Raw genomic sequence first — 12,308 nt, 5'->3', positions numbered from 1 at the left:
ACTTAAACTTACACAGCAACTGTAACATCTTTCCCCCCTCCCCAAAGGCTTCAATATACTTGATATTTTCCTTTGGGTCTTTTTGTCAGGATCTGCCTTCCAGAAGCTATTGCTTCTGCCACCCACACATTCCACCTCAGCCTGGTGCTTCCAATTACCTGCTCCCACCTTCTGGGCCCAAATTAGCCACTTTGGGATTATAAAAGTTATGAGTTCAAAACAGAAATAATGCTTCAGTTATTAAACTTCTTTTTAACAGGTTTTGCCTCTCTTCAACAATGTGTTGTTGTCTTTCCCTTTCAGATTCTGGTCATTTTGTTACTTGACTCATCTCCAGGGATTCCTGATCACCTACTTCTTTACCCCTGTGATACAACATTTGGTTGGTTCTCGTTGTAACTATTTTGATTTTGAACCTTGGTTTATTAATGTTGTGGTCTTTCCACATCTTCAGTAACAGAAGCCCTACCATAAATTTGTTTTCTGCTTGCTTCCCTAGATCAGAATTCTTGACCATTTGCTCAGAGTCCTTTAAATTTCTCATCCTTTGATAGTGACTTTGTGTCCCCTGCATTCTGGACTTATTGCCTCTTCCATTTTGCCCTTCATAACACTTGTTTACTCTTTTCATGCCCTGACCCGTTTCATGTATTTCTGACAGTAACCGGACAGAACTAGGACTCCAGAAATCCTGTTTCCTTTTAAATCAGCCTATGGAGTGAAATGGTTCTGGAAAAGGCAAGTGAGAAGGATATCTGTGCACAGCATAATCTTCACTATAATAAACATAATTGTGGAAGTCATGGCACCATTAATTTGGTTGGTGTAGTTATTTTTGGAATTGAAGGACAATTATTGTTATTATTTATCATTGTATTTCTGACACACTTATCTAATTGTATGTATTCAAACTATTAACTTCTCACCTGGTTCTAGACCCTATGACTCCATCTTTTCTGCCAGTTTTCCAGATCTGTTCCTGGGTCCAGGTAACTACTGTGCTTACTCTCCCTCCCTGCCCTAGCAAATAAATCCTGTGTCTGTGTTCCCAGTCCAGTCCAATCCTGTCTCATCCAGTTTCTACACTACTCACCCCCTGCTGTCCATACTCTCAGAGCTGACACTAACTGATTGTAAGCTGCCAGCCACATTCCAAGGTATATTAACTCTAACTGACCATAAGGGTGCCATTTTCTAAATTACTGATCCATTGACCTTAGACAAGTCACTTAGTCTCTTTGTATTTCACTTTCTCCATCTATCAAAAACATTTTCCAAGTAAGAAAAATGTGCTATAACCTAAAGTGCCTACATTCTTTCCTGTAACATAGATACTATATCTATAGATATAGATACTTCATTTCATTTGAAGTCGAGTTGACAACTTCATTGAATGATTCATCCAAACTTATCCCCCCCCATTTTCCCCAAAGCACAAAGACTAATTTTATAAAATTTCCTTTCTGCCAACTTCTCCTAAAATTACATGACTGACCAAAGACTTCTTTTTTGTACCTCTTTAAAAAGCATTTTGTTAACTAAAACAAAGAATCTGTTTGCCTTGGTTTTTCAGCAGGGCTAAAGGAGCTCCTTAATCTCTAGCTCCTGTTAGTATGTATATAATATGGGGAAAGGATGCAAAAATAAGAAAGGATATGAGAGCATTACAGAGGCATCATGATTTGAACTTGGAAGTTTCCAGTTCTGCCACTAAATGTATGACCTTGGGTAAGTCATTTCTTCTCTGATGCTCTCAGTCTCTTCATCTATAAGAAGTGGGGGTTAGATTAGATAAGTCTAAGAGCTATGTTTTTGAGTCCCTTCAAGATTGAATGTTCATTTAGGACACTTTCCAGCTCTAACCCATATCTGACATTCTGATATCCTGTCCAATGATCCTGTCAAACATTCTGAAATAGTCCAGTACATGAAGTATAAGATTCAGAATGATAACCCTTTCTTCTTTGCATTCTAAGAAACTGAAGATCACCATAAACCCTTCAGAGACTGGCAAGTAAGTGATTTCTTCTCCCTGAAGTAAGGATATTTGGGCATCAGGGTTTAAGCTATTTTCAGAAGACAGAATCTATAAGTATGGGTGTGCTTCTTTATAGTCATTGATTACTAGAAAATAAGATAAGGAAATGAGAAAATCAAAGAAAGAATTCAATACAAGCTCAAGAAAGAAGTGAAATAATAGAATTTTTCCTGAATATATACAGTATACAAACTACATTATATGTATATACACATATAAATATACTATAGATAGATAGATAGATAGATAGATAGATAGATAGATAGACAAAATTTGGGTCTCTAGGTTTTTTGTGCATTATCTATCACCTGCAGTAGGAGGAACTAATAATCATCTCTCCCATTTTTTCCTTCTAATCTGTCATTGAACATTGAAGGGGAAAAATCTTTGGAAAAGTCTAGAATTGGAAGTATTAAGAAGTAGTTCTCTCATGTTCTAGTCTCTCCTTTTCTTCCTTCCCAAGTCTGTTATTGGTGGAAAAGCAGGAAACCAGTAAAAGTTTGTTTCCCACCAATTCCAAGGGTTGACATTAAGTAAAGTAGGTCAAGGAGAAGAGAAACTAGTTACTCATAGCTCTACTTGTATTCAGCTGATGTTCAGACTGGCTTCCAGTCTTCCCTTGCATTATAGCAGAACATGTGGAAATATGGGGCAGTGTACAGTCACTTCATAGGAATTTACTTTAAGGGAAGCTTTCAGGAATGTGTAAAATGAAGTTCACCTATAAGCAAATTGAAAAAAAACCCAAAAACTTCCTGATTGTTGTAGGCACCAAAGATAGGTTACTTACCATTCATGAGAGATTACTTAGAGAGAGGAAATGCTGATGACTCAGAGAGCTTTTTCATAAAAGGATTGTCCTTGGGCAGGGTAGCTAGGTAGTACAGTGAGTAGATAGAGCACTGGCCTTGGATTCAGGAGGATGGGAGTTCGAATCCAGCCTCAGATGCTTGCCATTCATTAGCTGTGTGACCCTGAGCAAGTCACTTATTGCCCCATATCCAAGGCCATCTCTATATCTGGGTACTGGACCCAGATGGCTTTCTGGAAGAGAAAATGAGGTGGGGGTACAGCATCCCCCTCACTCAGATCCAATTCATGTGCTTGTCATGGCATCACCTCCCTGATGTTGTAGTCTTCTTTGAAAATGAAGAGTACCTTACCTCCCACAATTGCTTCCCTAAAAGCCATCTTTCTTAGGGCACATCCTTGCTACTTTTGCTATCAGAGGTAACACGGGACAAGATGATTGTGGATAATTTAAATTCATGGAAAACTCCTAATTTTAATCTGTTTCAACCTTCTTTCCTACTACATTTTTAAACTGAATGGGCAGAGAAATAAAATAAAAGTGGTTTGGGTTTTCAATTCCTCTCCATGCTCCTGGACTCCCTCTGGTGGAGATGTCAATAATCTAAGCAATGATGAAAAGATGGGCATTGGGAAGGGGGTGAAAATAAAGGCCTCAGTAATCCACAGATGGGAAATAAATAGCTTTGAGGTTCAATTTAAAAACTTAGCAATATATATTGTTAGCATTCTAATGATATTTATAAAATGTGTCCTGATGATATCATTTATCAACAGTTGCCCTGGTTGTCAGTAAACCCTAAAATAGCTCACAATCAGTGGGGGGAGGGGGGAGTATTTTTTTGGCAAAATTAAAACTTTAGATCTCAATCTCTCCTTTTCTTGGTTTGGGAAAAGAGGAGGAGAGAAATATGCAAGATGGGGCTGGACTAAACAATTTTGTAACCAAAATTCTATTTTCAGGTTCATGTGTTGAATATAGTACCAGTCATTATCTCCTTTATTCATGCTGTTCCCACCTAGAATTTCTTCCACCCCTTAACATCTATCAACATTCTATACCCCCTCCAAGACCAAGCTTATCAAGACTTCAAATTCCTTCCCGTGATGTCTTCCTCATCTTCCTTAGGTTCCAGACCCAAATGATTTCCAAGCTGTTATGAACTTTAGAAGTAATCCAGCCCCACATAAATCAAGGATCCCATAAACAGATAGATATCCATCTTGTAAAATTCCACCATCACAACATGGCAGAGCACTTGAGATTATAAATGTATATGTGCCTTTTATACCCTATATGCCCACCCCCTCAATTATATATTGGCTTGTATTTCTCATTGGTTTTTTTTCCTATTAAACCATAAGACTTTCTGCTCTAATACTAATGAAATCACCATAATCACCATACCTCCTTCATTCTACCTTTTTAGTTTCAATTGTTCATGAAAGTCTATCTCAAGTATCAACTTCTTCATGAAGCCTTCCTCAACTACACTGATCCATTTTGGTATGGTTTATCTATAATATCTTATGACTTAAAACACAATTTATCACTTTGGTACCTGGGATTTCTTTGATCTGTGCGATTGATCCATGCACATCAAGCAGTGTTTTTGAGAGTTGCTTGGTTTGAAAACTGATGAACTTGTTAATAAGCTTCTCTGCCCTTAGCTAGATTGGTCTTCAAAGACAGACTACAGTCTCTTCCTGGATGTGTACTCAAAAATCCTTCCTGTTCAACAGGATCAAGGAGATCTATCAGGGTTTATAGGCTGCTGGTACAGCCTTCAAAAACCCAGAATTACCTTCATGCAGTGATGAGGCATCAGAGGACTTTATGGAAGTTCAAATACTTAATGAATTTTTCTGTTTCAGGGTGTTATTCTTGTTATCTTTGCCGCAACTATAATAAAAGCAACTTGAGGGTAAGGATCTCTTTCTCTGGACCATATCTTTTGCTGTAGATACACTATCTACTACTGGACTTAGAACACTTCAGCAAATACTTGTGGACTGGTTTTCCAATAATGTTATTGGACCGTACTGGTTCAGCGTTATTCCTCCTTTCTGTACATCTTTAAGAAGGGGGGACCTTGGCCTTAGGACTTATGAATCCCAAACTGGGACATCAGCTCCCTTATGCTCACAGAGAAGAATATACTTATCGCAACTCACAGCACACTGCCACATAAACCAGAAAACCTGGGGGGTCGGAGTGGAAAGAACTCAGGACTTGGAATTTGAAGTAGATAGGGCTTACTCTGGGATCTTGGGCCCAGACCTCAGTTTACTCGTCGGTTAAATGGAGGGTCTGGACTAGACAGTCCCTAAGGTCCTTTCCAGTTCTGAGGTCTTCATGTTGGAATGAGAACATCGATTCTGGGCAAATAAGCTCTACATTGTCTGAACTAATTGCAGTTCCAGAAAATGAAAATCCTTCTGCTGGAAATGTGTGGCGCGGATTGATGCGTGTGCCTATGGATTTTATGAACTGCAAATGTATGTCTCTCCCTCTAATACTATATTAATAACATAAAGAAGCCCAGAGCTACACATCATCACGTGCTCTTGGCAGCGTGCAAGAATTAGGTTGCTCCTGTAGGCGATTGTCAAGTTGGAAGACCTGGCAGTACCGGCCCAACAAGCTTATCTCTAGCTCCTGCAGCGGCAGGGATGCTTGGTGATCGGTGCTGTGCGGAGAGGGAGTGGCAGACACCAAGAGACCTAGCCATGGCCACAGCCAGGTCTGGGAGGGGAGGAGGCTCCCCCGCTGCAGGCGGCCATCTCCCCTTCCTCCCTCTCGTGGGTTCTGGGCTGAGGCCGGGGACTGTCCGGAGCTGATCTCGGGCTCCCATTGGCCGCTGTCTGCCGTGACGTCACGATCATGATGAGAATTGATGATCGGACACGCTGATTTCATTGTCTGAGGCGGCGGTGGAGACCCAGGAAAAATCTCGCGGAATCCGCCCTGCCCGGCGCTAGCCCGCCCCGGGGAGCCTCGGATTCCGGCCGCTTTCCCCTCACCCCGGAGGTAAGCCCCGCACGTAGTGGAGTGGGCCCGGGGGGGGGGGGGGTGAAGGGCAGGGGGGGGCAGGGCACCGAGCTACTGGCCCGCCCAGCGGGGGGCCCTCAGGGGCCGAGGCCTGCGGAGCCCGGGCGGCCGTGCAGCCGCGCGGGGCCCTGGGAGCCCAGCGTCGCTCCCCACGGGGCCCGGCCGGCGGCGGCGGCGGCGGCGGCGGGGCGGAGCAGGGGAGGGGGCTGCCGCGGCCACAGCCCGGAGGGCCCGGGGCCTGGGGCCCCGGGGCTGCCGAGCTCGGGGCTCGCCCCTTGCCTCGCCTGGCCTGGCCTCGCCGGAGGAGGAGGAAGAGGAGGAGGAGGAGGAGGTGGCGCCTTTTCCTCTCACAAGAGGGGGGCGAATTCTGCCGCTTCTAGATTGTACTGGACAGTAGCTTTCCCACAGCCCGACTCTTACGCGCGGAGGGCGCTGCGCCTGCGCAGTCCCACCTGCGCGAGGGTGGGGCGCGCGGTGAGGGGCAGGCGGCCGTGCGCAAGCGCACTTCTCCGCTGAGCTGGGGGCTGCCCTCTGCCTTGGGGCTGGAAGGGAAGGAGGAGGAGGAGCTTGGAGAAAGAAGTTGGAGGGCACCCTAAGTGCCAAAGGGAACCTGCTAGGCTTGGGACCTGTGTGGCCGGGAGAGTCGCAGCACTGTGCCAGTGGGCAGCATCACTGGGAGACAACTTTCTCCTGGCCTTCTCTTAAGCCCACCTTGCTTAGTTCCTCCACATTCTCCAGAGCTAAACAGTAACTCACCACCTGAATCTGGCCTTTTGAGGCCATCGAGGCCCCTGGGCCTCTCTGGGGCATTTAGCTCCCTCCTGCTTTGCCTTTTTTTTTCAGGCTGAAACCCTGTTTCTCAGTGCCTTCTCTTAGATCCCACTGCCTTGCCTCCCTAAGTCTCCCTCCAGTTTGGAGTTGACCTCACATCCGCTCAAAGACTAAGACTGGTTGTGAACAAGGAGCTCTGGGACCTGTGGTCCATGGGCTCCATAGGCCGAGTTGTCCTGGAGGGCCCAAACCTGTCTTTGCTCCACCATCTAGTCCTAGGAGCTAAGTGCTATTGCTTGAGGAAGTTGGGTGTCCATTGTATGGTTTTGACTCACCAGGGAATCGTACAATCACATTATGCTCTTCCATTCTCCATGTGAAGGCAGTCATCACATCCTGATAGCTGTTCATCCTTCTTTGTCTCCACTGCTCCCACCCTCATTCAGATTATCATCTTAAACTGATCACAAACCCCTAGCTCTCTCCCTTTCCCCTTCCTCAAGCCATCCTGTTTACCTCTGCCACAATAATCTTCCTCAAATATCACTTCCATGATATTGTTTCCCTCCTCAAAAACCATTAGTGTCTCTCTATCTCCTGCTACACTATAACTAAACTCTTCTTCCTGTCTTCCCTCAGAGCCCTACCTTACCTGCTCTCTTTTATTTCTCACTGTTCCCCATTGCCTGTCTCTTCACTGTCCTTTGAACACCTACCCTACTCATTTCTACCTCTTTCCCCATCCTCTTACCCCCCCCCAAATGCCCCCCAACATAAATACTTTCCCTTCGGTGTCTCACCATCTTTCAAGGCTCATCTCAAACTTTGCCTGACTAAACAGAGGATCACAGATCTAGAGTCAGATGAGGAAACTGAGACTCGAGGGAGATTAAGAAAATTGCCCCATATCACACCTTATGAACATATATATAGATCATCTATATTCAGTGTCAACATATCTAATTATATGCATGTACATATATACATACTACATATACATACAATTACATGTGTGTATATGCACATGCATATATGATCTGGCATTTTATTCCAGATCCTCGGACCCCAGATCTAATGTTTTACCACTAGCTTTCATTGATCCTCACCCTTCTCTGAGCTCCTAAAGCAATCATAGACGATACTCTGAAAGGGAGCTTGAGCACTTAGTTAAATATAGACCTGAATCATTCTCTAATTCCCTCACGTATCATATAGAGTCTTGCTCCTGAAAAGGAAAGCAAACTCTTTCAAGGTGGAGATCCTGCCTTTTGTTCCACATCCTGCATGATAGTATAATGTTAAAGAAATATTAAATGATTTAAAATAATATCATTACATAGGGTCTTCTTTCCCTAGTACAGGACTGCCTGGAAAAGCAAATGATATTTTTAAAGTAAGTGCTACATCTGTCTGACATACAATCTGCCCATAGACAGAGAAAATAGTCCCCTACTTGGGAAATCTGTCACTAATTTCTTATTACTTAGGCTTCAGGCTAATATATATGTCCAGCTCTAACAATGGAGTCAGTTGGTAATCCAGGTGTCATCAAAGATGAACCAAGATGAAAGTCAGAGAAAAGCATTATGGTATACTCAAGAAATATTCTTATAAAAATATACCAACTACATGCTATTGCCCCCACAGACTATCATACCCCATAGTGATGCCGTCTGCTCTTTCTACAGTTCTTTCTGGGGAGAGAGGGAAAGAGAAATACTGTTAGGATTTCTGTTCTTTCACATTTCTTAATGACATCATTTGTTCTCCTTGTTTTAAGTTTCATATTTTTTTTTTAGATTTTTAGGTCTCATACTTTTTTGATGCTCACATACAATTCTTTCCTTCATGGACATTTTTAACTTATGTATGTCTATTCCCATTACCTTAGTAAGATTTAGTGTTCTGGGACTTAGTGAATCAATTAAGTAGAATTCAAGATTAACATTGGAAAAAAATTGGAAAAATCACTGTTGTAGGCCATCAGAAATAGTGTGTTGATCCTAATAAGAGAGAATTTTTTCTCTGTTATTCATTAATTTTTCCCCTTTCTCTAATTTGTGCAGTTCACCAAGGCTTTTTTGGACTGTGTGTCCATTTATCATTGTATTCATGGGGTCGTTTTTTACCAGACACTGAAAAATTAGTCCAACAAGCTCTGGACTGCAGATTGAATGAAATGTACTGAATTGATGCTTCCCATGTTTGAGGTGGGAAAGAACATGCCAAATATAAAATATGAACACACAATGTATTTATTTTCCCTCCAAAGAATCTTTAGAGTATTTTAATTCCTACTTCACTGAGAATTTGGGTATGCTCAGCATTTTGTCCCCTCCTCCCATTTTGTGTCTCCTTAAGAAGGTATGAATTCCTGTGATTTTGAATCCTCATTTCCCCACTGATGAGACCTTCCTTCTGTTTTGATTAAATTTCACCTCATCTCTGTTCTTTGGTTCGGCCTTTAAAAAGAACACAGAGTGTTAGAAACAGTGATTGAACAGAGAGGTAGGAGAGGTGGGTGCTAATGAGACTGGAGAGCAACTTTCACAGCCACACAGCCCATGATCATCATAAGATATGCACAGTTAGAGCTGGAAGAGAATATCAGGACTGGTTAGTCCAATTGAGGCTCATACAGCTTAAGTGACTTATACCAATGTCAGCAGTTAATGGGAGAGCTGAGATTGAAGCCATGTGCATCAAAGATCTGAACTGGCTTCCTATGGAGACACACCAGGAGGGAGTTAGAAGGAGACACACTAGGATACAACACAATAATGAGTTTCTACAACATAGAGGTCATCAGTGAGTAAAGTCCACAAGTATTTATTAAGTACCTATTATATTCCAGATACAAAGAAAGGCAAAAACAATCCCTGCCTTCAAAGGCAATTTAATGAGGGAACCAAAATATAAACAAATATGTCCAAATAAGACATATACAGGACAAATTGGAGCTGATCACAGAGGAAGATATTAGCATTAAGGGAGACCAGGAAAGTCGTCTTGTAGAAGGTAGGATTTTAGTGGACTCTTGAAGGAAGGTAGGAAAACCAGGAGGCAGAGACATGGAGGGAGAGCATTCTCAGAACCAGGGACAGTCAGTGAAATGCATGGGGGTCAGGAGATAGTGTTTTGTTTGAAGAACAGCAAGGAGGCCGATATTAGGGAAAAGATGTGGGAAAGGGGGAGAAATAAGGTGTAAGAAGACTGGAAAGTCTGGCAGGAGATGGGGGTCAGGCCACCACATTGTCAAGGATTTTGAATGCCAAACAGAAGATTTTATATTTGATTCAGGAGGTAACAGAGTACCCTTGGTGTTTGTTGAATAGAAGGGGAAGAGACATGCTCACACTCACGGGTAAGGAAGATCATCAACAGATGAAGACAGAGAAAGACCTGGAGATAGGTCCTCCTGAACTAAGAAGTTAGAAAGTTTAGAGAAAGTCCACCTAAGGGAGGGAACAGAAAAGAGAGGAGACACAGATGACTTCTTTGAGAGAGGCTTCCATCTCCACAATTGTTTGGCCCACCATTGTGCACTATTAGGAAGTCAAGAGACAGATATACCCTCTAGGACCTAGAGAATGAAGACCAGTGGGATCACATAGCCCCTAGGGAGAGGAAGAATCAGCACCTGTTGGAGATATAGTCTGGTAAAGAGATTCAGACTGAGGGGAGGCTAGAGAATGAAAGGAACCAGTGTTAGATGGAAATTTGGAAGGAGATGAGTCACACTGTGAGAATATTCATGAATAAGGAAAAAAGAACTGTGTAGCAGGGAGTTATGGCACAGAGGAGTAAACCATACCAAGCTTCATTCAGGGTGATACTCTAAGTCATATGTGCAGATACCTGTGGAGGTAGATTGCCAGAGGGAAGATAACTTGACTCTAGAAATCCTGTTAATTTTCTCTTTGAGGAAAGCATTTAAGAGTAATAATATAAATCTAGGGCAGTAGAATCAAACTCAAATGATGATGACTTCAATCTCTGCAAGTGTATGTTGACTTAGAAGCCCACATAATTAACATTATCTTTGTTTTATTGTAATTGTATATTGCTAAATATTTCTCAGTTACATTTTAATCTGGTTCCAGTGCTCAGTGGGAGTTGTGGACTGTCCATGTGCTAGATCCCTCTGGTCTAGAGGACTGTCTAGGTTTCTGGAAAAGGTAGGGCACACCAGAAGTGAGAGTTTATGGACTCAGGTATGAGTCCTTTGAGTTTTTTGTTGGATTAAATAAAACTCATTCTATATTTAATGTTTTGTTAGCCTGAGTGCTTTCATGGAGACTGATGGCTTTCTTCCCTAGTTTGTGGAAACCTAAACATGAGCCAAAATTCTGATGTTCCCCTCGGGAGACCTGGGTAGGAGCATGAACCATAGAATGATTAAAATGCCTTCAAGATCAAACCTGGTATGTGTGAGCTTAGAGCTTTGTTAATGGACCATAAGAATATAATAATGCACTTTTTCTTTATGATGATATATAAAGGATCTATAGAGTTGACATTTATACAGCATTTTAAGTTTTCAAAGTGTCATATATCTTTTTTTCCATTTGGCTCTCACAGCCCTTGAGGTAGGTACTAGAGGTGTTGTTACCCCCCATGTTATAGTTGACAGAACTGAAGTAAATCGACTTGTCCAAAGTTTCACACAGAATTTGAACACAGTTCTTCTGAAATTCAGTGTTCTTTCCTCTGTACTTTTGTGTCTCTGGTCAGAGGAGAGGTTAGATCAACTGAAATTAGTAGGTTCCTTAACCTTCAACAAACTATGTGCAGAGTCTTCAACTAGAGTCCTACTTGAATGCCTCACTATGGTGTGGAGCTAACCCTAGATTCTCAAAGCCTGGGCTCGGATTGACGACACTGGCAGGTCCCACCAAGCAAAACAGTGTGGCTGTAGGGATGGATTATGTATTTGTTTGGGGCCAGCCAGTCTAATTAAGTGTCAAAAGGCTTTTCACCATCAAGACCTATAACCAATAAGTGATAGTTTTCTTGTGATCACAGGAACTCATTAAAAAAGAGCCATCATCATCATTGCAGGGAATGCCCTCCCTGATGGTATTATAGATATCCTTGAAATACTGAATTGTCCGTGTAGGATGTGTTTGGTGTCAGAGTAAGAAACATGACTTCTTTGCTGTGAGTACTCTGCCCATCCATAGGATCACAACATTTTTTGCTTTTATCTTATGTGATCCTTGATAATTTTGGAGAGGGAGCATATCTGGATCTATGACTTCTTTGGTATAGGAAAATTCAAATGTGAAAACTCCCTCTGACAATGAAGATTGACATCTGTTCTGTAATGTGTAGTGTTAGAGAGTTGTCTAGCTCTCGTTTGTCATTTTCTCTATGTAACCAGCCCAACTCCTTTTAGGGGAACAGTTCAAAGACCGTAACATAAAAAAGCCTTGACCTCATGGAATTCACAATCTAGAAATGGGGATAGTATACATATACCAATAACTCCTGATATAGGGCATGGAAATACAAAGGCACAGAAATGAGACTGATTGGAAGGTACTCTGGGACTGATAAGTAGTCTAGGTTATCTAGTGCACAGTGCAGACAGATGGGAATAGCATGAGAGAAGTCTATAAAGGGAGCAAAGTACCA

The 12,308-nt window shown here is 42.3% G+C and overlaps 1 protein-coding gene across 2 annotated transcripts in view; it reads left to right on the top strand.

Moving 5' to 3' along the window:
* Positions 1-5,600: 5,600 nt before the first annotated feature.
* HDX (highly divergent homeobox) overlaps positions 5,601-12,308 on the top strand; it is a 105,231-nt gene continuing 98,523 nt past the window's right edge. For both annotated transcript variants that reach the window (XM_074208715.1, XM_074208714.1), the window contains exon 1: positions 5,601-5,879. The gene's annotated coding sequence lies outside the window, so the exon portion shown is untranslated. The remainder of the gene's footprint in view (positions 5,880-12,308) is intronic.

Source organism: Macrotis lagotis, chromosome X (assembly GCF_037893015.1).
Source record: "Macrotis lagotis isolate mMagLag1 chromosome X, bilby.v1.9.chrom.fasta, whole genome shotgun sequence".
NCBI classification, from domain to species: domain Eukaryota; kingdom Metazoa; phylum Chordata; class Mammalia; order Peramelemorphia; family Peramelidae; genus Macrotis; species Macrotis lagotis.
Note: the sequence above shows the minus strand (reverse complement) of the source record. Positions and strands in the feature narration are given on the sequence as shown.